The following is a 26,771-nucleotide window of genomic DNA, read 5'->3' on the forward strand; positions in this document are numbered from 1 at the left end:
TTACATTTTGACAATTATTTTGCATATGTCATAATATTTTAAGCGGATATTTTAAGAAGTACAATAAATAACTAAAATATATTTGGATTTTAATAAAGGAAGTGAATTTTTGCGAAGATTTTCAAAATCAGGTCATGTTATACATGTAAAGTATCATCATTTATTTAAAGTTTTTGACTGAATTAATGCATAAAATAAATACATATTTCTTGTCAAAGTAAAGCGTCACTTAATTTAAAAAAATTTAATTATTTAATTTTGCAAATTTATTTATTTTAAAATTTAATTCATTTGAATTCGTTATTGATATTATCTCCCTGTAAATATTAAGTAGCTCTACTGCAAATAATAGTGACTTTACACCTTTATCAAAGTTAGTAACGCGACCGGTCTTAATGAGTTGTATTGTTCATTTTTCGAACTCTTTGAGTTAATTTATCAAAATCAATTTATGACCGAACTTTAATTTCAATAGGTAGGTGCTTGTTGCTGACGTAGGGCATGCGTAGAGCCACCCAGCTAAACTCACATTTCGTTCGAATAAACAAGCCTCAATTACTTCCAAATAAAAAATCGTTCTCAATTGTACAATAAAATGATTTTCATCGACCACAATACGAGTTCCGGTTTAATTTTGCGGCTAATGAGTAAACCGGAAACTAAAACGCATCTTAACGGAATGGGACATTTTTCTAGACATAAAGGAGGCTGTTTTACTGTAGATTGTTCTGTAATCCTAGGGCATTCGGGTCGTCTTTAACCTTGAGGGTTCCACTTTAAGCACATTCTACCGATATTATTGACGGGTTTTCTTAGAGTGTGTCCTATTCCTTTCGCCTTTCTTTTTTTTTTATTTATTTATAGGTAGATTCCTCGCTTGTTTTTATCAAGAGGTTTCCGTTGCTTATATATGACCTTCAAAGGGTCAATATGTTTTAGATCACCACTATGCTTGGTCGACACAACTCCAATGCGGGTGGAACCCAGCCTGCTCTGAAGTTAACATATGTATTTTTTCTAAGGCAGTTCTGGATAACTGTAACTGACCTTGTCTGCTTTAGTAGTGTGATGGCTCTCCAACTTTCACAATGAGTGAAGTTGCCCTTTTTTGACAATTTGATTTTTTCATTGCAAGCTCTTGATGAATATGATTTAAATAACTGCGCCATAGAAACGTGTCCGCTTCTGGAGGATGGTCCGCTCTGCGATGTTGAGTTGCCTGTGATGTTTGAGTTTTCTTATTGCTGCTTTAATTTTACTGAGGTTCGGAGGATCTTCAGAAATTCTTAAGTTTGCTTGTCTTCTGATTTGATTACACTCATGTGTTTCTTCGCTGGGCACATACATTGTGAAAATATCATAAAATTAATAAAAATTACAATGCAGACTTACAAGAAAGATTCAAAAAAGCAATCGTTGCCTCTTCGTTTAAGATTGCTTTACATATTATATATATCTATACATTTTCACATTCTACATAAATAATAATCTAAAGGATTTATTCATCATGATGTCATTATCCTTAAATTTTAAAAATAAATTTCTCTGGCATTCCAATTGAAAACAAAAAAGTTAAGTAAATCTGCCCACCTATTAATTTACCATATACATATTATATTGAATTTTTTAGTTTTAGCTGTGTCATGCGGCAGATTTTATTAAAAATCATTAATAAAATTTTTTCGCATCCGTAATAAATAAATAAATAAATAAAAAATCGTACATAAAAATAAAACTGTCTTTTTAATAAACAATACTTAAACTATAATTAATTTTACAACTGATTGAAATCTCAGTGTTCCAATTTAACTCCACCATATACATAGGTGGTTAGTTTAAACCAGATTAAGATTTTTATTTTCTACAGATTTCAAAGATTTTATTTGTTTATTTCTAATTCATTTTTACTGTATGAGATCTGATTTACTTTTATAAAATAAAGGAAAAATACATTTTTGAATTAAAAAAAAATGAGAATTCGCGGAATTTGAACTTTCACAATTTCTATAATATTATAATTAGTTATATTTCCTGTCAAATAATTCCGGCTTTCCTTTATTATTTATAATTAATTTAATTTTTGTCCAATAATTTATTTATTGTAATTAATTTGTGTATTCCTATAAAATTCTTGATTAAATTCTTGTACTATTTAAATGTTATACAGTTGCTTTAGGAGTTAAAATTAAACAGAAATAATGTTAATTTGAAGCAAAATAATTAACAAATTTGAAGTCAAAGTCAAAACAATTATCATTCGCTTCATAATATTGTATTCAACGTCAATAATTAAATTCAATAAAAAAATTTTGACTTTTTCGGATAATAGGTTAGAGTCTCAATATGTATGTGACATTAAACATTTAGGTACATGATGCTCTCTCATCACTAATACGGGCGTTTTCCGGCAAGTCAAATATTTGATGATCATATTAATCACGTCATTCGTTTGAGTTTGCAAATGACAATCATCTGCAATTCAGCAAATTTCGCAATTGATATTTTAAAAATTAATTTAATAAACCAGAAAATTTTAAAATTTCAAAATTAAAATGTTTCTTCGTCATTCATTCTGTCCCATATAAAATATTGGAATTCATGACGCGTAAGTTAGAATTATTATGATTAAAGTCAATTGCACGCATTTGATGTACTGGAATACGCCCTTCTTTTACGGTTTGATTTGTATGAACAACATTCGTAAGCTAATTCCTTTAGAATGGACTAAAAAATTTAGATTCGTTCGACAGATCCAACCGCTGAAGATCCAAAAAAAATTCTATAATTATTTTGCAAATTTTACTTGGTATAAGAATCAATTTTAGACTGACTTTAAAAAAAAAAAAATATATACAAATTTTTTTTTTTCATTTTCTTATTTAATGCAAAAAAAACGTGTTATTGGTTACATTTTTCCTTGTTTTTTTTTGTGTATATGAAAAGCAGTCAAAGAAAATTATGACTTAACAACAAATTCATTGTAACATAAATCATAAATGAAAGAGATGGAAAATGACTAAATAAATTTTTTTATCGTTCCTAATTCTTTATTTTTTTGTTTTTTGTTTTCTTTAAAAAAAAAAGAAGAGCCGAATCAAAAAACAAAAAGAGATAGAAGACTGTATGTTTGTTATGTTTGTATTTTGAGATGAGTGTGTATTTTTACATAAGAAACATGGGTGGTTTTTAAGTAATAAAAACACAAAAAAAACAACAAAAAATAAAAAATAACTGCGTTTTTTTTATTTTCGTTTTTGGTTGTTAATACTTTGCGGTTTAACGGTACTTAAAGAAATAAAAAATGTATTAAATTGTCAAAAATAAGAAAAAAACAAAAAAAAAAAACAATAATAAATAAAATATTTTAAAATTATTCATAATTTTTTTGTTTTTATACACTCTGTCTGAAAAAGTACTTAAAAGAAATTTTCAATTATTCTTAATGATGTTGAATTATGTGTTGTGTTTGTTTGCAAAAAAAGAAAAAAGCAAAAAAATTTTTTTGGTTGTTTTTGCCCATTCTTAATGTTAATTTTGTTAATAAATTAAAAATATCTTGCAAAAGAAGGAAATTGTTAAATTTTGTCCAATTGACAAAAAAAAAAACGAAAAATAAAAACAATGAAAATGCAAAAATTGTACACATACGAACGTTTTCAAACAAAGATAACGGGAAATGTCTATATACTTGACACTTAATTTACAACAAATATTCAAAAATACTTAAAATTAAGTGGACAAATATACTCTAAATACTCATAATTTCTGTTAAATTTATATTATTAAAGGTTCATGTTGTCATTATCTCTCTGCTTCCGTACTTAAATGCTTCTCTTTCTTTGAACCAATTCTTCTGATCGGGAAGTGTCATATACACAAGGCGGTTTAATAATTTATTACAGTGAAGGATGTCGATTTGTAATAGTGAAGGATGACGATTTAATTTATTCCAAGAGAAAATTAAATTAGTGTTATGAAAATATTAATTCTCATGTTTAAATAAAGAGAAAACAAGTACGTCTCAATCAAAACAAAATGAAGACAAGATTAGAATTTAAAAGAAAATTAATATTAAAATTAAATTAACTCAAAAAGCAAAGTAGAGCTTATAAGGGTAATCGACTTAAAATAATTATTAAAAATAAATGTAGGAAACAGAGAACTTTGACGCCCCGACACTGAAGAAGCAGTTGATTTAATAATCATCAATGCAATATATGAAAAATGTATACAAACACGCATACAAAATTTTGGTTTCGGCAGGTTGTAGTAAGTTCAGTCGTACTATATGACTTTCGCCTTTCAAACGGAGGTAAGATGGTGAATCGATACAATGAATTAATATTGGTTGACAAAAAATCGCACATCCAATTCTCATTATCACTAATAGCCAGTCACAGCAAACAATCATAAAATGATTGACATCGTCTTTACTGACATAATTCTGTTTAAGCACTTGATGTGGTCATTTGAAAATTATAAACGTGGTCAACATCCCCTAATCATTCATATCAAGTGGCAAGCATCTTAAATGGTTTTCTTATATAAATTCTTCAACAATAGTGTGAAGAACTCGATTAATAATAATTATCAGCTTAAAAACCTAGTTGACAAGCCGTATACTAAATTCAAGTATTTATGAAAAACTATTATAATTCTTATTTTGAATTAATGTACTACAATGTTTATGAATGTCAATAATTCTTAACTCATTTTTTTGTGATTTACCATGTATTTAACAAAATACCGTGCCTTAAATTCCCATGTCATGCACACGGTTTCCTCAATAATTTATGAAAATGGTCAATATTTGAACAAATTTTATACCGCATAACAATTATAACAAAACAATATTATTATTTTAAAATCATTCTTTGAGAAAAATAATTGAGTGTACATGCTTAGAAAAAAATTTTATACTAAATAGATAAAATTCTCTTCTAATTTACTTTCATAATAATTTGGTACATAAATTTCCGGTTCAAAAAAACTACTAGAAGCCATTTAATTAATGTACACTGTACTTTTACGTGATTTTAGATAGTAAACTTTAAGTAAAAAATAAAAACAAAAATTCTTTAATGAAGAACCGAAGTGAATTGAATGCTCGACTCTAAAGCGCTAAAGCACTTCCTTTCTAAGAACGAAAAAAAAATTAATATTTTTTTTTTGCTTATGCAAACACTTCTGGTAATTTTCTGTGTCTTACTGCTTTAATGTTTATAATTGCCTAAGTAAATTCTTATTTAATAAGAGTACAATAAATTTATGAAATATTTTATAATTTTTAACAATAATTAATTTTTTTCCTAAGCAAACGCTACTTCAACTCTTCCAAAAACTTCAGGCGTATAGAGGAAAACCTGTGCTCGTTCCATAAGTGATTTCACTTAATTAATTTTTTTTTAACTTAATTTATTAAAATAAAAAAATTCTTCACTTTATCGTGAGATTTAAATCATAACAATTCTAAATTATAACAACCATTGTGTTATAAAGAGAGAAAAAAAGAAGTAGAAAATCACAAGGTATGACAGATAAGTTGATTTTTTTTTTGAATAACTTTTAGTGCAAAGTTCTATCTAAGCTTGAAGTTTTTATAAAAATAATTTAATAATGTATACACGAAAAAAATATCAATCAAGTTGCAGTGATATTAGATAAATTTTACAAAGCTCTTCCTCAAAATTTTTAAAACTTTTATACACTTTTAAAATTTAAACACTTTTTAAACACTTTTAAGTTAACATGAAGCACGTATATAAAGACCTTAAATTTTTAAATCCAAATAATTACGTCCAGCATATTCTTTTATAAAATTTATTTATAGATTATTAATAATATAGGGGGCTTTGATTTTTCCGTATAATTTTAGAAGATACTTGAGACAAAATAAATATTTTTCATACCCGTTCGGATGGCTACTACTGCAATTTGATCTTTTCTATTATAATTTATTTTAAAATTATTTTATATAACTATGAAATACCTGGCGGTCTCAAATACAAAAATATTAAGAACCATTAGAGGAGAGTACCAGAACAATACTGACCCTCTCTTTTTGATATACAATTGCTATATAGTCATTATTAAGTTTTGATGTAACTGAAGACTTCTCTGTAACACATTAACAAGCGAAATATCAATAAAGTGTTTCTTTATTAAGGCGTACTTTGGTTATTTGGATCTTGCAGTAAATTCATTTACAAGATTTACCTTGTGGAAAATCGGAGGAGGGAATGCTTTTTGGGAGGATATCGGTTCCACGGATTATAAGAGTTGTCGGGGGCGCGATTGGGTGATCTGCTAAATTTTTTCAAGGAATTTCGATTGTTGGGTGTGCTGTGCCGAAGGGCCTGGTCTTGTGCTACCGCCTCTCCTCTCTAACTAACTAACTACCATCTAGCAATACATGCAATATGCGGTGGATAAGATCACAGCAATAACGTAGCAAACATTCACAATAAATGTTTTAAGAGCGCCTCTATATATTAATGATCCAGTCAATAATATTGTATGGAGCGGAGGTATTTTTGACACTGAATACTTTATTTGTTCATCTGATCATTGGTGCAGTGGTTATGGCACCGGCCCTTTAACCGAAGGGTCTCGGGTTCAAACCCCGGTCAGGTCACTATAAAAATTATATTCAATATTATATAACTTAATATGCAATACTAATAAATATTAAACAAGTAATTTTCAAATATTCATAATATTCGATACTAAAAAAAAAAAAAAAAAACTAAGAAAAATAAACAGTAAATATTAATAACCTCAAATAATTAATATAAATAAAAACAACTACGGCAGGCTAGTCACCTACCTAGCTAACTCTCTATGACTATAGAAACTAGGGCATGATAGATATCATGCACTAGCCCTATACTCCTCCTAGGAGTGAAGAAGGAAAAAAAAAAAAAAAAAAACTTTATTTGTTAAATTCTCGTGTTACTTGAAGTAGAGGCTTAGAAAACAAAGGTTTGACATACTTAGGTAACTCGTAGAGTTTCTCACGTTTTTATGTTGTATTTTAACTGGATAATGTAAATTCGTGAATTTTTTTATAAAAGTTTATTATATTTTTCTGAGGCGTACTTCAACATTTGGTTATTTCCGGTTACCTTCGATTACTTTGTATTTAACGAGTATTTTATTATTAATTCTTGTGTTAAGACGCAGACATCATTCGTTCAAATGTCAAATTTATTTAGCAATCCGAAAGTGACACGTACGCATAATATAAATTGAACTAACGTCCTATTCAATAGGTTCTTATAATGCCTCTAAAATGAAATTATTGAAAAGAATTAATTTATAAAAATTTATGAATTCAAAACAAACTTATCATATAAAAATCTTTAGAAATTTTTCATTTAATTTAATGAAACTTTAAATTATTTGACTTTTATTATCATTTCCCTCATAAAATATTTGAAATTCTTTAACAAAATAACTTTAAAGTACTTCTAGTCAACTTTATTTCTTGTATATTAAGTGCTATGCTATCCTGAGATTCTAATTACTGACATTTTTATGTCATTTATTTTTTTATTTCAAAACAAAATAAATCTTTTTTTCCTTTCTTTTGTTTTCATTTTTAAATTAAGTCTAGTTTGGCAGATGACATTAAGATTATCTGAGTTTAAGTTGAAAATAATAAGAAAAAATTGATCATTTAAGGTGTAAAAGAATTTTTATTTTGCTTTTTTTTTTTTAAATAAAAGTGCGTACCTACTCGTTTGTTTTGCTATGAGAAATATTTTGACGAACTGTTTTTCTTTTATAGCTTATTAAGCTGTCCGTTTATAAAAGGTATTTTATATTTTACATTTAAAGTATATTTGTGTTTCGTTTTCATTTTCATTCTAAATTCTTTTTGACTTGCGCTTTTTTTTCTCTCTCTATCTATCTCTCTCTCTCTCTCTCTCTCTGTGTTCTTTGAATTTTTTTACTTTTCTGGTGTATTAGTATTATTGTTTGCTGGTTCAATCCATAAGAAGCATAAGAACAGACGTTCATTGACCTCAACCTCTAAATTAAATAACTATCCCTAAAGTATATTATTAAATATACAAGAATATTGTACTTCTTTCATGAAAATATATGTATAATATTTGTAAATATGCAAACATACCTGCATTACATGTTATTTATACATACATAAATATCGATGTAAATAGGTAAATACACAATATATGAGATCATCGTTCATTAAAGATTCATCAAGATTTACTTAAAATCAACAAAAATTTAACTCAAAAGGTATATACACCTATATGCTTATTATAAAAGATCACAAGAAATTATATTTGCTTATATAAAAAATTATGGTGTTTGACCATTTCTTCTCTATACACTGTTACTTCCTTTCAAATCAATAATACCACAATGTTTAATACTAACATAAATGCATATGTAAATACACATGTAAACAAATCTCTGGAAGAAGAAGCATGGATAGAGTTGTATATTTTAACTTAAGAAGATTATTAAGAGCTTCAATATTTAAATGTGAACGGATAAGCATATATAAAAGGTATCCGTTTCACCCTACATATACACGACCCCGTATTAAATTTGAAAAAAAAAAATATACGCGAAAACTAAAATGCTTTTTTGTTGAGTTTTTTTTTTTTGCAAACAAATTACCATTACCAACAGTAAAACTAATTTTGTTATAAAGATGGTCGGCTGGTAATTCAAAGTTTTTTTGTGAGAATCAAAAAATAAATTAAAAAGACAAAAGACACAATTTTAAAATTCTTTTGAACTTTTATTTCGTTATACTTATGGCACTATGCACTCTAAATTGATAATGCGATGATCGCCTTTGGTGATTAAGCCAAAAACAAAAAGAAATTTAAAATGAATTTTTACAGACCACAGATTTGTTCGATACGTTTTGGTTTTTATATTTCAAATTCGTTTTCATTTACAATTTATAGAGAGGCATTTTCATTTTATCTTTTAGAAACAGCAAAAATATAAGAAGATTCACTTTAACAAAAACGCTATTTTTAAATACAGGTGTTAAAAAACTGTGTAATTGTGATTCGCTAATGGGATTAAAATATTGTTAAATCGAATTCGAAAAATAAAATTTTTCACAGTGCCTTCTCAAACATATAAGCCCCCGCTCCATGTAGTCTGATTTTACAGGCTCTTTTTAATCTAAAATCACAAATTGAGCAGATCGACCGACTGAGATTTGATCCATCTATCGGAATAAATGTGAATCGTTTTAGGAATCGAGAGTGTTATACAGCTAGAGTGTTATAAATAATGTTAAGTAATCCACATGCCCTTAAATGCAATAATATAATACATAAAGGACAAAAAAAAATGTCAAAAAATAAAATCGGTAGAAATTAAACTTTAATAAATTTTAATATAAAAAATTTTTGCGTCTTATCGCTTAGCTCCAGGCAGCCGCAACTATTTGCTATAAAATGCTTATATTCTTCTCAAATCCTTTAATTTTATTATTCAATTCCAAAATGATAATGGGTTTAAAAAAAAAGTCAACAAGATTTCAATATTTTCTAAAACACACACACATAATAAAAACCTTTTTAAAATTGAGAGTAATGATTATTTTATGTAACCAAACATATTTATTCATTTAAACTAAATATAAAAACGAGAAAATGAAGATCGACACTAATAATGGCGATTTTAATATATGTAGAAAAAAAAGTAATATTAATTTAACGAATTGAAATTAAAAAGATAACAAAATAACACCGAATGTCAACTTTTTAAATGGAAATTTATTTGCTTAACTTATTTAAGAAAATGCTATTTTTACGACATAAGATGAATGTTCTTTATGCTCTCTTGAAATTAAAATTATGGTGAATTTATAATCTTAAATTGACATTAAAAGAAACAACAGACACTTCATTTAAAGTCCTTTAAATGTTATATTTGTACATATATGTGTACATAAGGTGTTATAAATGACATTATAAATATTTGCTTTAAGTTCAGTTGTAAGAAAAATTGCAATTTTAATGTTAAATAATAATCTATATTTTCGGACTTGAAGTTTTAATAAAATTGCAATACAAATCGTATTTTTTTAAAGACTTGTTATATATTTTATTTCGTTAATTACTGAAACTGAGACTGAAAAATAAAAAACTGAAATTTTATATGCGATTGATCTATCAGCAGTCCTCTAAGACCTTGTTGCACCCTATAATATAAAGAATATAATAAAAATATCCTTTATAACATATTTCGCTCTTTCAACTATCAGAACTTATTAGATTAATAAATTGCAAAAAAAAAAAACAAATCGTTGAAATTCTATTCTATTCAATGTTATATTCTAGCCGAGCGTGTGAAAACTCAGTTTGACAGATCAAATATGTTTTATAATTTTAAATAGCTCAATAGAATTTGGCAATACTATCTTCAAATGTAAAATTTAAAACATTATTTTTAACATGATATGGCAAGATGCAAACGTCAATGACAATTATTAAGTCGGTAGTTAATCGCATAAGTGTTAAGAAGTCACATGAACTTAAGAAATTATTGAAAAGTTTCTGCTAACAAATAATAAATTTATAAACATATAAATTATAGATGGAAATTATAGTTATTGTTGAATAAATATTATAAAAAACTAACCGCACTAGACATTCATATTGAAAATAAATATTTATGGTAGGAGTCAGATACCTAGTATTTCCTCACACAGGAATGTAGCAAGTAATTACATCTAGTATTCCGTTTATCAGTCGTATGCTAACCTTCATGCACTATCTGACTTGGCGATCTCCATAAGCGTTAATAACATATGATTGAAAGAGTTAATACTGGGATCAACTGAGAAATGAGTCTAACACAGCGAAAACATATTTCTATAAGCAATAATATTGAAATCAGCCAGAATTTTATTATATACCCGTATAATTATTATATTGTGTTACCTCCATTGTAGTTGCCGCAAATATAGAAGACTACAAACGCTATTTTTGGAAAACAAATTTTCAAAATTTCAAAGAAATATATTCGGACCATATGGTTTACAACTTATAATAAAAATATATTATGACTTTATAATAATATTTTTTATAACAGGGCTACATACAATGTGGAGATGCTGCTATATTTCATTTTATGTATATTGTGAAAGCTACATGAATTCCTTGTAATTTTTTGTATTAATAATTTTCAAAAACTTACTACTTACCAACATTCAAAATATATTAAATAGAATTAAATAGACGTTTGACTTTACATATAAAATTACAGTGGAAATTTTTCCAATCTTTTATTCACACTTACCTAAAAAGAAAAAAAAAATTTCAAAATTAAAAAAATTTAGAAATAAAGTTTTTTTTTTTAAATAAAGCTAAAAATTTTCGTATTTCTCACAAAATAAGCAAAAATAAAATTTAATTGCAAAATTCGCAATTTGATTAAGTCAATTTTTATCTATTGGAAACATTTTTCATGTTAAATGCCTAAATTAAGATAAAATTTGACCTTAAAAACTAAAGGAAGAAGAAAAAAGACATGATAAACAAAATTTATACACGATTATTTTTCTCAATTCGGTTTCAACATAGAAACTTGTAAGCATCATCAAAGAAAAAAAAACACAATTACTGCTATACTGCTAACATAAAATGCCAATAAAGTTCATTTTACTTGAAATAAAATACATGACAATCTTTTTCCAGGTTAAAATCTCCCCTTCCATACACACTTGCATATGAACATGTAAGTAGCATCTCTTAAAATAAAAATTGGGTACAATTACATAGTAGATTATGCATATACAATGTTGCAAAAAAACATTTATCAACAATGTTTATCGCGAAAATTATTGGATATATAGAGAACATGAAGTTAGAATAAATTAATTTAGTAACAAAGTATTATTTTAGAATATATTAAGAATGAATGCAAGAATAAAGAAAACTTTTACTTAAAAAAACTGTAAAATTTTAAGTGATTGGAACAGGTTTGAGGCAAATATTTGAAAATAATTCATACTTGTAAGTCACACGGACAGTTTAGTTAGTTAGTGAGATAATTAATTAGAAAAGCGAAGTGCAACCAACTCTGTCCCTCTTCCACGACACACTCTTCTCCGCCTAATTTATCCTAATCTCATATCCATACCAAACCGATATCCTCCAAAATAGCATTTTCACGTCTCTACCAAAACGGGGCACTCACAGAGCACGTGTTGCGCGTCCTTCACTACCCAGATACCTCGGCATTCTCTCGGAAAAAATCGATTAAAAAACCCTTTCTTTGCCATCTATTAAAGTGTCCCATCAAACTACCAACCACAATACCGAGATCTCCTTGCCCGTACCTCTTGGGCTACAGAGCCTTTGTCGTTGAACAAGTATAGACGCCATCTCAATTCAAGTTTTTCAATCACTTGTAATACACAAATGAGACTATATGTATAATATTCTGAATATATAATATAGAATAGAGCACGAAAAACGCATTGACGTCTGAATTGACCGCTTCAATCAACTTATTTCAAAAATTATGTTTGTTTTAACTTTTTTCTCACAGTTTTCAACCAATCCGCCTCAAGTCAGATGCGGCTTTATTTGAAAAAAAAAAACTATATTAAATAAGTTATTTAACTTTCCATATATTAAATTTCGCACGTTATATGTAGATAATTGCCAATAAAAATTACAAAACGTCTTATAATAATTTTAAAGAAATTGTTATTGTTCCTTTTCCAGTTTTTTCAACACAATACGTATATAAGTTTTAATGCTAGTAATATTATACTTTAAAATTAAATTAAAACATTTTGTATACCTGAAATGCCATGTCATTCCTTAAGAATGAAACTGTTATAAAAAATGGGAAAAAAAATAAGAGACAGATTAAAAATATTACATCTTTTTTTTTTCTTTCAACAATTTCCATTTTAACCTTACCTCCCCATTATAATTTCAAATAAGTAAATCATTTTCATTTTCTTTTATTATTGTGTAATTGCAAACACTTGTACTAATTTCACACTTGTACTAATTACTTGTATGATTTTAAAAATATTTCACATATTTTCTCTGTTTCTCTATTAAAACACACGTTAAGTTTGTCTGTATTAAAAAAAATAAAATCATTGCAAAATTATTTTTGTAATTATTTTAATAATTTTTAATTTTATTATTCTTTCTGGTCAATATAGTGAGTAGTGACCAATGTTCGCGATATTAAAAATTAAGCGTAACAGAAAAAGATCACGAGCATCATTTAGATGACATAAAAAAATGCAATTCGCAAATTGTGCAACATTCATTTGGATATTTTACATGTAGTGCCTTCGTTATTTTTCAGAATCGAAAATTTAATTCAATCATGCTATATATATTATTTTTTTTTAGGTAAATTCAGTAAAGTAGGTCGTTAAATTTAATGTAAATTCAACCTATTCAGCAATATCGTTGCAATTGCTGAATAAATTAAATTGATATCGGACTAGGATTTAGCTGTTCTTTTTTATATTGAGGTTTTAAAAACTGCAACAATACGGTATTTGAACAACATCAACAGTTGTTACTACTGTGTCACATAAAGCTTAATAATATTTTTACAGTTCTAAAGCCACTATTGTGAAAAATTTTTAAAGTGTCAAACAAAAATTGTCACATTTTGAAATAAAAAAAAAAGTTATAACTCTAGCGTTTAGAAATGTTAAATGAAATGACTTTATAATAGAAAACAACATTTCCGACTTCAGAATAACGGTAATACTCGATCGACATACAATTCAGCTTATGAATTATAATTGCTGAATTGTGTAAAAATATCAGAATTACTTTAATTTTTAACTCACAAGAATAAAATTAAAGTAGATATCTAATTTTGTGGTACAATTAAGATCAAAATATAAAGAACTATTAAAAAAAAAGAGGAAAGTCAGAAAAAATTTATTTCTATAATTGCTATTTTTTTATTCACTATAAGTGAATAACACTACAATGTGTGAATATTAATAAAAGTGAAACACGCACATTATTTTTAGTTAAGAATATAAAGAATTTATAAAGACATAGGAAATTAAAATGAAACAGCTTGGATTTTACAATTTTCATTGTTTAAGAAATATTTACTCTGCAATTTTCTAAAGAAAGTTTAAGTATGTTTAAAATATAGTAGTTTTGGTATTTATACACAATAATTATCATACAATATAATTATGATTGTTTTGACATTAATTGGATATAGTGAATTTGGTATCATTTTAATATTGTATTTAAATTATATTAGAATGAAGCGTATAATACATACAAATGTACAATGGAGCAAAGAATCATGTGAATCTTTGAAAAAATTTTCATTTACTTTAATTTTATTAAATTTTTGCATGCATGCACAAATCATGTAACTTTCTTTTAAGATTGGCACATCTAATCAAAAAATTCTTCTCATCCGGAAATAATATGTGATTTTAGTACATCTTGTCAAGACTATTTTACAATATGCAATTTAAAAAAAAAAATGATTTTAGAATTAATTTATAAATTAAATTTATATTAGATTTTTGAACACTAACTAAGATATAAACACTAATTAAAATCAAAACATTGCATTCTTCTGAAAAATTGCCTATATAGACTAATCTGAACTAGTGGAGAATAGTTTGTAAATGCAACAATCTAGCTGTATACTAGTACCAACTTACCTATAAGTTTTATTGAAGTTTTGATGTTTTTCACATTAAAGCCATCTATCGGAATAAGTGTGCATATTTACTCTTTTTAACGGCTGTCTGGGACATTTGGTGTATAATTACACATTTAGGGTAGTATATCCCCTGAATGGAACACTGTTTTAAGTATGTATTTCTTCGTTAATCGCTGCATTCTGGTATAAAAATTCTTGATATTATATTTAATTTTCCTTTAATTCCAATAAAATACGTTCGAAATGAAAAAATTAAATGGAATTCTGTAATCATACTCCGACCTCATATTGTTTCAAGAAATTTTATAAAATATTTTTTAAACAAAAAAAAAATTAATTCCGAATTCAATCAAAAACTATCGATACTTCAAAGAATTTTTCAAATTATAAACAAAATTCATTTTACGAGTAAATATAATTTTAAAATGGTAGCTAGCTTTGTTCTTAGAATTATTTTCAGTAAAGTAGTACATAATAATTTTGTAATTGAATACTTCCTTTTGTAAATACAAAAATTTAGTAAGTTGATGTTGCCAAATGGATAATCATACAATTTTTGTTTGAATTCGTATGAATTGATATGCATAAGTTCTTATTAATTACCATTTTTATTCTAAAAAAAATATTTTTTATTTTAAAAAATCATGAAGAAGTTAAATATAAAATATAGAAAGTTTTTTTTTTAGTTATAGAGCTGACATTATCGAAATGAGATATTCAACTGTAATGAAAAATAAAGCAATTGATGAAAGTAAAAATTGTTGCTGAAAGATCGGAAGATTTTGCTGTTACTATGCAGTTTGCGTATTATACGGTATAATAAAAGTAGATTGTAGATTACTAAAAAGAGATATGGGGAAAGGAACTCCTCCCATATAACAATCGCATTCAGCCATGCCTTATTGGAGCCCTTTCATATTCTATTTTTTATAAATACCCGGCGATATCACACAGGAAGTTGGACATGAGCTCCCCCAACGCTTCAAAAGACTATATTTCAAGGGATAATCCAAGTAAGTATTTGAGCATAAAATTAAACAATTGTTATAGCTAGGTTTGAAGAATGGTTGTAGGATAGTATTAAAATGCTACCAATGCATGCTACTTGTTGACATAAAATATATAGGTAATTCTGTTTCCCAAAATATGTATTTATATAGGTATATACGTTACAAAAAATTGCAAATTTATTTTGACACAAGAATACCTTAATAATTATTTCTGTTTCCTCAAATACTCGACATAAATAATGTTAGTCTTTTATTCTTTGACTGCAAAAATGATTGTCTTTCAAACATATTTTCAAGTATCATAACAAAATTTTTATTACCACCCAATTCGTATGAAATTTGCCTCTTTATATTTTTTTTAATAAAAATTACTAAGAAATTACGAGAATCGAATAGATATTATAAATTCATTTGAAATGTATTTAATGCAAAAACACTTGCACATACTGCAACACAAGAAATCATACCTAGTGACTTAATGCTGAAAACAAAAACCTAGCGTGAAAAAATCTAACAAAAGAAAAATTAAATAAAAAATATTGACGCCACCATCATTAGGTGTCATGAAATTGCAATTATATTTTTTTTTTATTATTAGGAAATTCAGTTTGATTGACAGTGTGGTTTCATTCAGTAATTTTTCTTTTTTTGTTATTTTTTTTTCATTTACATTATTTTTAATATAAATTGACCATGTTTTTATGCGCAATAATTGCATGTTTATATGCAAAAGGAAAAAGTTCATTTTTATTAACAAGAAATTCATTTAAATTATTAAGTAAAAAACATTTAAATGCAAGTAATAAAATTTAAAGCGCGTATCCAAATGGTATTTAATAATTTCTCATTGAGACTAGACAATTAATGAAAAAATGAGCATTTTTAGGCGGTCAGCGTTCTAATAACTAAATATGAATAACAAGAAGGGTTTAATTGTTATTAACCAATTATTTATAATTTAAATGCATTAAAACATCATTATTATTATACGCTTGCACATATACATTATAACTAATTGAGTGAAAAAGCGTGATAGTTTAAAAATTTCCATAGAATTTTTGAACGTGATATAATCGTGATTAAAGATTGTACTCTTATAAAGATTATACCTGTTATGTATGTGATAGGACATCATTATAATTATAATATTTATTTAATATAAAAAATATTTTAATTCTTTTTTTTAATTTAAATTCATTACAATCTCTAACTTCGACATTGCGCAGTAATACACTACTAATACACAATTCAACTATTCGCTATTGCAATAATGCAGCATTAATACAGAATTTGAGCATATTCGTTCTAATAGACAATTGGTATACACTGCGTTCAAAAGTTCAACTCCCAATAAAATGTCAAACATATGACAATAATCGTTAAGAATAGAAGAGATTTTGCCGAAAATTGAAACAAAAAAAAAAAAACCAACAATATAAAAAAATTTAAATGTCACCGCAGACATCTGCCATTATTAAAATTATTAAAAATTTATTGTTCAATTCAATTTATAATATCTATTTAACTTGTTAATGACCTTTCTCATAATCACACGGTTTGAACTTTAAAGAACGCGCAACCCGAAAAAAAGGTATTTGAACTCCATAAAAAAGTTCTATATAAATTTTCACTTGTACATTTTTTTTTATCATTAAATTCAATTATTTTATTTTTCCCTGTTTCATTTAGCATTAAAGAGAAATGTGCGCGCAAAAAAACAAACGCAAATGAAAAATAAATCACCAGACTATATAATTTTTTTTTTAAATTATATTGGAAATGATCGTTTAACACTTTATAAAAAAAGATTATATACCGGATGTTAAATATTATTATGGTTATTATCACTTTATTCACTAATAGGTTAATATTTATGCGTTTCTGCAGTATAGTGAATACATCTATATACATGTATATTTATATTAGTCAATTATTAAAGTATAGGATTACGGTAATGATAAGATTACGATGAGAAGAATTTGTATTGATTAAAGTAGATTGCACTTTTCAAGTTAGATATATGAATGATTAGATATTAAACATAAAAAATTTTTTTTCTTACTATGCTTAGACTCATAAATGTGCGATGCCTAATAATATTTGTGCGTGATCCAGTAAATTGCATTGTATAGGACGGAGATAAAAGTATTTGGTCTGAATATGGAATTGGAAAGAATTCGCCAGGCATCGGTTGAACATAGAAAGGTTGTATTAAAAAATGCAGCACTGAAACATTGGTCATGAAGAATAATATTGGACATTGTCATCTGGACGTAGGTAAAAATGTTGAAACTGGCAATATTTTTGTGCCTATACTTTAACAAAATGGGAAGTTGAGAAAACAAATACTATCGCATTCGTCTTTTACTGCTTCCCAATTTTTAATGATGAAACTAGAAAGCAGCAATGTAAACGCAACTCATATTGGGAATAATGCTAAGGAACGTGGAGAAATGAAGAGTGATAGTGAAATATATAGATATAGTGTTACGCAGGAAAAGTAAACCAAAATTTCCGCACGATCCAAAAGAAAGGCAAAAATAATAAAGAAAACAACCTAGAAAGGTACGATTCGTTTAGTAACTATCTATAGTTCTTGTTTCTCAATCAAATCTAACTAACAACCAAAATTAGTTAATAGATTAAAAACCTCTTCAACTTTAAAATATTTCGTGATATCAAATTGGTACACATAGAATTTTAAACTCTTCCAAAATTTTTTTTATAATTTTTGCTTAAGAAGAACATTCTTCGAAATGCTGAATTAATTACATAACAAAATGGTCTAGATTTTGTACAAGACAAGGAACACGTACCTATTTAAATTTAAAAAGAAACTGTAATAGAATGAAAAATTTTGCCGGTAAAACTGTTAAAATTAAATAATTACAAGATGTGACTATGATTTTTAATGCACAAGTTAAAAATTATACATAATATGCAAACATCTTGGAAAATTGATTATCATACATGCAGGACACATACATGACTTTGATATTATTTTATTTTTAAATGCTTAAGTGATCATTTGAATTTTATGTCATCTTCATAACTCGCATATTATATGTTTGTTTCTTTATCATTAGATCACTTGTAGTATAAGAAAATCTGTATTCACATATGTGTTTACTATTATTGAACTACCGTTACTCTTACCTGTTTAAAATCTTTAATGTTAAACAAAATAAATTACATAAAATATAATTTTTTTTCTTCCAACTTACTTAACAAAATATAGTGGTACGCTTATGCGAGCATATGAATATATTAAGTTACAACAAAAAAAGAGAAAAAGAGAAAGAAAATTTTTATTAGAATTTCTTATATAATAATTTAATTTGCAAAAAATTTAATTTTCATTACAGAAAATTAAGTTAAAAAATTTAAGCAAAAATATGAGAACAGATTATATCACAAGTGATTCACCTGCTGTATGTTTGTTTGTATGTCTCAAGTGGAAAAATTGTAAATTAATAAATATATACATATTTACACATACATGTATGTATAGATATGTTACATTCTGTAAATATGAAATATATAAGATTTACTTACATACATTTATAATATTATGTTTATAAAAATGTTATATTGCTATAGCTATGATTATGGTGTAAATGAGCCTCTTTGATAAAACTTATTCAGATATGCACTGTTGATTTTATATGCACGAAAAGTGAAAATTATAAAAAGAAAATAATTATAAATATATTTACTTGACATTTAACTAAAAATAAGATTAAATTAGAAAAATATTCCACGTAAGAAAATTTAATACTTTCTTAAACGTCATAAGAACCAACCAATTTTAAAATTCTTAGAAAAGTGATGCTATACTGAACACATTGTAGAGAATATTAAAATGATAAAATGACTGTATGATGTAATTATAATTTTTAAAAACTAGGATGAGGGTTATTACGTTTTCAAATTTTTGGCGCCTCAAATTCTCCAGTCGAATTATATAAATACTTCGATAGTTTGTAAATAGAACGCTGCTTTATACAGGAATTCTTTCATACAACTAATCTATTAATTAAAACACATACTCGTATTACAAAATAGACGTTTTTATATAAAAATATGAAGAAATCTAGCAGAATAGGTACGCTACTTCCCTCAAGTCAAGTCCTCTCCCAATAGACCGTTGTTATTTAATAAGTGTCATGTCAGTCAAATAAAGCAATATATTCCAAAGGACTTCTTATTTCAATTGTAATTGCTAATGAGTAATGACAATATATTGTCTACCACAAAGTTCACAATATTGTTCAAAATTACTTATAAGTCTAATTCTAAAATATTTATCTTGACTATCGTGAATAGTCAAGTAAATAATCCAAATAGATACTAATAATAAGAACATTTTTCCTTTTTAAAGTCAAAATTTTAATAAAAGAAAAAGAGTTCTTTGACTTTGAAAAAAATACTTTCACTATATACAAAACTCGTTTTTTTTATCTTTTAAGTGATAAGATAAATTTGATTAAAAAATTTATGAAAAGTAAATGATATTTTAAATATTTAAGTAACCCAAATTCATGAAATTCTTTTAGTTTTTACCTACATTATTTCAATTATGATAACATTTTATTGCCGGCAGGAAGTGTAGTATTCAACATAAAAGAATTTTATTAATGACATTAATTTACTTTGATTTTATTATCAAAGCGGGTTGTTATAATACATACATATAAAGTGTTTGTCATTTTAATTGTTATACAGCACGTGTATTATAAAAACTATTCAAACAGTTTCCAAATATTAAACAAACAGTTTCCAAATATAAATATGAATTCGAGTGATTAAATACGATCTTTTCAATTTGTTCTATATCAATAAATTGCAATTAAAAATTTCAAAATTCTATAATGAATAAATTCGAATAAAGTATCGCAACTGGATATTATGCAACTATACGTCAATCATAATTAACTAAATTATTTAAATTAAAATTTTAAAGTTCTATGGAATGATTGCTTTCGCTTTATTATTTATAATGAAATAATCTTGTTGAATAGCGTAATGTTAAATATGTTTTGAATATAAAAATTAAACATCATGAAAATCGCAAAAACCTGTCCATGAAAGTTAATAAATTGTGACGTATATTTAGATTTAGCATTTATTAATCGAATTCATGTACCACTCTTATCGCGAAATTAATCTTAATTACGAATATATAATTTTATTCACATAGAGACCATTATTTTATAGGGGCAAAAATCAGATAAACTTAAAATTAAATAATAAGTTGTATGTTCCACTTTATGATTCATGTAAACAACACACGATTAAAGATCAACATGTCCAAAAAAAAAAAAATTAAACAAAAACAATAATAAAAAATTTTAGACTTTAAACCTATCGAAAATTTTTATATACTTACACATTCAGATACAATATAAAGGTATCTTCAATAGCAAAAAAATGTTTACTTTAAATGAACTCTTATAAACCGTTATATTATGTTTATAATTAGATGTATGTATATATATACAATGATTTGTATATCATTTTACTATAAAACAGTAAAAAAGTTTTAAACGAAATATAAAATAATGTAAAAAGAAAAAACAACTCAATAAATTTTCCATACCACTGAGTAACTAATCTTAAATTATCATAACACCCCTGATCTACAATGTATTATTTAATACACAAATACTACATACATATATAAATACATGCAAATAATATTTTAATGTCTGGCTGAAATTCTTGTACTGGAGAAAATTCATGTGTATCATGAAATGAACCTGAATTACCGTAATAGTAATAGCCAAGATATTATTATACTTCATCCGACCTATGTCTGTAAGTGTATGTATAGCATTAAATATATTATTATAATATTGTTTCCTATACTTCTACATTTATATGTGAATCATTTAGAAAAATAAAATATTTAACAGTATTTTTACTGTTTACATTAAATTTTAATCAAGATTAAAATCAAATATAAACCCCTACAAAACTAAATGATGTTATACATTCTGTATTAAGGATATTCTAATACAAGTTCAGATTAATTTACAAGATGGTTATGTCCATATTGAAGTTTCATGTAAATTTTCTACTAATTTTAATAATTAATTACAAATACAAAATTTATAACGAGTTTCGTGTTCTTTCCCGATATTGGAATAACCGAAAATAATCGACACAATATGACGTATGTTCAGTTTATTTTTTTTTTTTATCACACTCGATAACTAAATATCGATACTCGATTATTACTTGAAATCCTTAATATCACGTTGACAGATTTACAATAGAACGTAATAAAATGTGAAAGACGAAAGTCCTCATATTTTTCCGCAATTTTTTTTTTATATAATTAAATATTAAATAATAATTAAAACAATGAAAAATAATGTAAAATAAACTTTTAGGGACCTTTGATTTAATTGAACTTGAAAAAGACGAAGAAAAATTGAATTACACTTCTTTGATTTAAACTTTGAATGTAAGTATAAAATTAATGTTAAATTTTAGTTTTCATAATTAAATCTTAATTTTAGGTATCTATCGACTATACATGGATAACTTTGCTGCTCGTATAATTTTAAGAATGTTCAACAAAAAGATCTGATGTGAAATGAATTATGGACACAGTTAAGATTTAAAACACCCAAGCAGTATATATTCCTGAAATAATTTTTGAATAATAAATTCATATCTATGTAGGCACATACATACACAATATGTATGTATATATGAGTAATTGAAAAGAAGTGAAAATTAGCATTAAACTGTGTTTAGCAAACACATATATTTTTTTGGTTACATATACATACAACATCAATGGTCTTACGGAATTTTCAGATTCATTGAATTTATTTTCCTGTAAAATCAAAATCAAAAGTTTTGTCCAAATTGTAAAAATTCACAGATTATCGAATTAGTTACGAAACGAATGGGTTAAAAATTATTTGAGGATTTAATCATATTTCTTGAATCTTTTTCTTATATTTTTTTTTCATTTTTTTAGCTTCCGATAAATTACCTATTATGTGAACAGGTGAATAATTATGTACCATTAGAACATATCTACATGCATGAGTATTCCCTATACAAGTATTACATAATTTGCATATTAAAATAAAACTTAAAAAAAATATATAAGATTTACTGCTCAAAAAACAACAAGAAAAACAAATTATAATCACTCTTTAATTCATTTGCTAAAAGACCGTATCCAGAAATATTATGTACATATGTACGTAAATAAAATAAAATGATATACAAGAAATGATAACGTTCTCAAATAACTGTAAAATGTATCATATATGAATGAGTACATACGAATGGATTTTTTGAAACATTTTTCAAAGTAGGAAGGTTATGAAAAATAAATTAAATGCAAACGTAGATCGAAAATTCCTTAAGTAAAGAAAATCCACTATATGTATGTATATTGCGATATCACAAATCAGACAAAAAATTATTTAAACAATTTTAATAGAGTAATTTTAAAATTCTTTTTTTTTTTAAGTTTAATGAATGGAATTTCAAGCATGTATGAGCTTTTGAAGATTGTGAATCCCGCTTGTATTAGTAAAATATCAAATAAATTCAAGATGCGTTAAAAATTTCTTATTTTAATGGTAGGTATATAATATATATGTATGTAATATAAATTTAACATGTATAATATTTTGTAGTACACATTATAATGGTTGAAACTGTATACTAGTAATTTGAACTGAACTTAATAATATTATGACTTCAGGAAGAAATAAATCAGTGAATTGGAAAAATTAATATTTGCTGTTATGGTCATTGAATTTCTATATTATGTAGCTAATTTTCATTGGAATTATCATATGAAGTATATACCCACACATGTATGTATAAATGCACAATGCGATGATCTTTAAAGTTCCAAGGATGAAATTTTTGAAAATTTATTTGTATGTACAAATGTATTAAAATTTTTAAGTCAATTAATTTTGCATATAGATACTTATATACTTGTAATATGTTTAAAAATTTGTTAAAAAATTTTTAATATACATATCTTAAATGGCTTTAATTGTAAATTTATACGACAATTTACTAATTAATTTTATTTAATATTACAATAAATTATTGTAAAACTTATGTAATAAGCATTGGATGATATGTGTGTATGCATAATGTATTATGTAAGAAATGAATTAGGTATTATTTTAAAAATTTTATTCTGTTTAAAGTAAATATTAATTTCGCTAAAACAGAATTACAAATTTTGTAAAACTTGTTACAAATTTACATAATTTAATACATTTTTGTTTGTTGTCATCTTTTAAAAGAAAGAGGTTGGGTTCATATTGATAGTTGTAGTAAAAACAGTCCTACTTTTAAAAACAGTTGACAAAACTGCATAAATGACAATTGATTTTTTAAGCTAATTAATGCTTTTAAAATTTATTCAAAGGAATTAAAATATTAACTTACATTGATTCCTCCATCTTCACTTCATGTTTATAACCTTTCAATTAAAAATTTAGGTTATATCAGTCAATAAGAGAGTAGATCTTTCAAAGTTCTTTACACAAAAACGATCTACATTTTGCAGCGTTGTCATAAAAACGCTCTACATTTTAAGTTCTAAATAAAATCTGCTAACGTAAACTTAATTAGATTTAAATTAAATATTAAAAGATAAATCTATATTAAAATTAAAAATTGTTAAAATTTCATTTAACCGTGGTAATCAAAAAATTTAATTTACAAATTAAATATTAATTAATTTTAAAGTTTTTTAAATTTTTAATCTATGTATGTATTAAGTATTTTTAATGTAGTTTTAAATTTATAATTTGCTCACATTTTTAGTATATAAGCTCTATCCTTACAATTAATAGTTCTGAAAACAGACGTTGACTATACTTTTTAAAATCCCATTCCAGATTATGAAATAAACTCAAAACAAATTTTATGTGTTTAATAATTATGTAAACCAATAAAATGATTTAAAACTGAATAATGCCGAATCAGTAATTTGACATTAAATCTTGATTTTCATATATTCCCAATAAGTTTTACAAAATTTTAATTTTATAAAATTCGGGAAAAATTTATGTATGTAGGTATGTAGATATAGATTTACTATTTAATTTTTTTTTATTAAAGAATGTAAAAGTAAGTAAAAGTAAAATATTTAAATTATGTTAAATTTAATTTTATTTTTCTGTTTCTTTTTTATTCTTATATAAATTATGTAGGTAACATACAAGTACAAGTATATAAGGTTAAATTTTCATTTCTTTTATAAAAAAAAAAGACTAAAAGTGGTTCAAATTCCTTTTCATAGCGTTTTTTTTTCTTTTTTTGTGTATTTTTTCATATTATTTTTTTTTCTTGTAAACAATATGGAAAGGCGAATTCCATTAAAACCACTCGCTTATTTGAAAATTGATTAAAGTAAAAAAATAAAAATAATAAAATAAAATAAGAAGGTTATAAAGGTATAAAAAAAGCTAGTTATATCTTGTCTTAATAAAATGTAGTTTGTTGTTATTATTGTTATTGTATTTTTTTTTTATGTTTCAAACCACATTTTTACTAAAACGTTAAATTGAATTTAATGAGCCATTAATAATTTACCATAGGTATTTATTAAAAAATTTATAGAATTATTTCAAGTTACTTTCTTCACTTTGAAGACTCGGTGTATTACTTACAAAGTTTATTGTATATAAATGTATACATATATTTTAGTATACAGTAAGAAAAATATAAATTTACCATTATACCAAATGATTATTGTACATTATAGCTATAACAATTGCTTTTAAATTAAAACGACTATAGCGATGATGATTTTCTTCATTGAAACAGCAAAAAAATAAAATAGTAAATAATTTTTTTCTAATACCTACACAGAAAAAAAACCAGCAACTAATAAGTCTGGTATTTAGAAAGTAATCTTTTTAAGTAAAAGTTTTTTAACGACAAAATTATATAAAAAAAAGTATAGAGAATAAATAATTAGAAAAGCGAAGAGAAACAGAAAAAAAAAACCATTCTTTTTGGCGATCTTCAAATTCCTAACTTTTTTTTTTATTTGTTTGTGTACTTATAATTTATAAATGGCATTTTTCTTGATCATTTTTAGTTTCTGATAAAATCGTAAAAAAATAGTTAACTTAAACTCTATTCCATAGTGCCAGTGAAAGCTTAAAATAGTTTGGATTTTTTGTTGTTTCTTTCGTATAAAAATTCTTCTTTGCAAATTTTGGTTATTTATTTTTGAAAAACCGTGTTTATAAGAAAACGAGTTAATTTAAAATTATTAAAATATTTTTATTTCTCTCGCATTTTATGCTTATAAATTGAAATAATTTTGTAGATTTTAAGTTTTTATATTTTACTTTAATCTTAAAATTTTAAACGCTTAATTATAAGCACTTGATTTAAGATTTTTGAATTAAGTTAAAGGAGTTTTGTTTTTATTTTTCTACATATCATCAATTAAACAAATTTAATGAAATTATATTTTATGATTCACAGAATGCTAACTACACCGATGGAAAAAGATGACTTAAAAACAGAAGAAAACTTCGTACTGGACATAGTAGTCAAGAATGGTTATTCGATTGAAGCTAAAATGAATAAACTCATTAGAAGCTATAAGAGCACGTAACAATAAACTCGATTGAAGCTATAAGAGCACATAACTTGTTACTTGTTCTTTTTAAAAACGGGTATCTTTCAATTGTGATTTTCATATTCAACAAATTTCATAAATATCGGAAACCATCAACTAAGAAGCTTGTTAAATTTGGCCAAGAATAAAATGAAAATACTTGAGAGATGCGGTGTATATAAAATCAAATGCAGTGATTACGACAAAATTTACATAGCGCAAAAGACCTATAGTTATAACAAAGCTAAATGAACATTTAAATGAGATATACACATTTAATAAGGACTACCTACTGAATACGGAAGAAGCAAGTGCAGTTACCAGTCTTTTTAAATTAATTTTCTTGGCCAGTTTAAGGTTTAAAACAGGTATTATTTTATTTTTTAATAAATATTATAATTATTTTATTTTTTAATATATAAAATAATAGAAAAAGA

General features: G+C 25.2%; 1 protein-coding gene and 2 long non-coding RNA genes across 3 annotated transcripts in view; 2 read left to right on the forward strand and 1 right to left on the reverse strand.

Moving 5' to 3' along the window:
* LOC129612514 (uncharacterized) overlaps positions 1-18,120 on the forward strand; it is a 58,587-nt gene extending 40,467 nt beyond the window's left edge. The window contains exons 2-3 of the long non-coding RNA XR_008697238.1: positions 15,375-15,701; positions 17,770-18,120. This is a non-coding gene — a long non-coding RNA (uncharacterized LOC129612514). The remainder of the gene's footprint in view (positions 1-15,374; positions 15,702-17,769) is intronic.
* LOC129612512 (protein PFC0760c) overlaps positions 1-26,771 on the reverse strand; it is a 94,991-nt gene that overhangs the window by 56,924 nt on the left and 11,296 nt on the right. The gene's annotated exons all lie outside the window — the stretch shown is intronic.
* LOC129612513 (uncharacterized) lies at positions 23,012-23,535 on the forward strand. The gene is made up of 3 exons (XR_008697237.1): positions 23,012-23,109; positions 23,197-23,308; positions 23,366-23,535. It is a non-coding gene; the product is annotated as an uncharacterized LOC129612513 (long non-coding RNA).

Source organism: Condylostylus longicornis, unplaced genomic scaffold (genome assembly GCF_029603195.1).
Source record: "Condylostylus longicornis isolate FDR11 unplaced genomic scaffold, ASM2960319v2 ptg000074l, whole genome shotgun sequence".
In the NCBI taxonomy this organism is placed as follows: Eukaryota; Metazoa; Arthropoda; class Insecta; order Diptera; family Dolichopodidae; genus Condylostylus; species Condylostylus longicornis.